Raw genomic sequence first — 1690 nt, 5'->3', positions numbered from 1 at the left:
CTTTCTGCTGTAGTTTTCCCAAAGGGAGTTTGGCCTCGCAGATTTTAATTCTGTAGAGCATGAAATGATGGCAGTACTTTATGGAATGCGTTCTGTGCCTTGCTACTTTAAGTGTGGCTCTCAGGGAGCAGGTGCGATACCCCAAAAGACATAAGAAATGCAGAATCTCGGGTTTACTGAATGAGAAACTGGACTTTAACACAGATATCCACGGGATCCGTGTGTGTATCAGAATTAGAGAAGCCCTTTTCCAGCAGGCAAGAGGTCCGGCCCCGTATTCTGAAGGTGTGCCCTGGCTCTGCTAATATCAGTGTCTTACTTTGAATTTATAACATTGCATGTCACACACCAATGACCTGCACCAGACTCAGAGTTCATCCTCCAGCTCCAGGCAATGAGCTGCTGACCTTGGTCAGATCAGTGCACCTGTGTGGTGAGTCTGGGATCTTCATGTGTGAGATGCAGAAACTGGCTCTCTGTCAGCTCTGAGTTCTGGAATTTACCTTTCCTTCTCCACACTAGTGTTTTTTCATGGCCTCTCATCTTTTTATCTTTTTATCAATGGTATCTTTTTTATCAGTGGTATCTTTTTATCAATGTTTACCAAATGTCTTCTAAACCCCGAGAACTATACTGATGTTTTTTTTTTCTTCTTTGAAATTCTATTATACTTTTTGTGCCACAGTTTATCACATTTTTATGTCCTAACATATTCTCTAATTGTTTGAGGTACACATTTTTTCTTCTAAGCTTGGGGCCACATGATCAAAGTGCAGGCCATGGGTCTATTTATTCTCTGTTACCCTCCTTAAGGCACAGGGCATGACACACAGTAGATACTCAGGGAAGCTTTAGAGACCGGCTACCAGGTTCCGAGAGAGGACGTCTGCGGATGACACCCGGAGCAATCTCAATCTCTTCAGCGTAGTCATCAGCTGGTCGGTTAAGCCATATATTTCCAAGAGGGATAGATTGAAAGATGCTAAATTAAGCTATTTACATGTCAATATCAGCTCTTGAGCGAATAAATCTCAGTTGTTTTTTTTAGAAACAATTAACCCTATTGAATAAGTCAAAGCAAAAGAAACTTATTGAATTATCTTCCTGCTTCTTGGAATTTCATTGTATTTAGTAATTATTGGAAATTTCATATACCTATGTGTGGGTCCATATGTATACACACACATATACATATGGACCCACACCCATATATATACATACACACACATGCACACACAATATGTGAAGCCAATTAAGTTATTTTACCCCAAATGGTAAAACTAAATATTGTGTTTTACTTTTTAAAAAGGATGCTTTTTTCTTGCTTTATTTATTTTTTGTGTTTTTTAACACAGGAACAAGAACAAAAACCATCTGCTTTCCCTTTTGTACAAAGGTTCCATCTCACTTTGTTGTAACAGCTATAACTGAGTATAAACAACAGAAATTTATTGCCCAAGCTCTGGAGGCTGAGAGTGCAAGATTAAGGCTCTGGAAGATTTAGTGTCTAGTAAGGGGCCACTTTCCCATTCACAGATGAGCCTTCCCGCTGTGTCCTCGCACAGTGGAGGGGGGACCAAGCTTCCTCAGACCTCGTTTATAAGGGCACTAATCCCATTTAAGAGGATTCTATCCTCATGACTTAATTACTGTTCAAAGCCTCACCTTCCAATACCATCACCTTGGAAGA

At 40.2% G+C, this 1690-nt stretch overlaps 1 protein-coding gene across 1 annotated transcript in view; it reads left to right on the top strand.

The window, feature by feature from the left end:
- WDR49 (WD repeat domain 49) overlaps nucleotides 1-1690 on the top strand; it is a 158817-nt gene that overhangs the window by 41741 nt on the left and 115386 nt on the right. The window lies entirely within an intron of this gene.

The sequence above is a fragment of the Otolemur garnettii genome, unplaced genomic scaffold, assembly GCF_000181295.1.
Source record: "Otolemur garnettii isolate 467f Iridium unplaced genomic scaffold, OtoGar3 scaffold00084, whole genome shotgun sequence".
Classification (NCBI taxonomy): Eukaryota; Metazoa; Chordata; class Mammalia; order Primates; family Galagidae; genus Otolemur; species Otolemur garnettii.
This window is presented reverse-complemented; position numbering and strand designations above follow the sequence as displayed.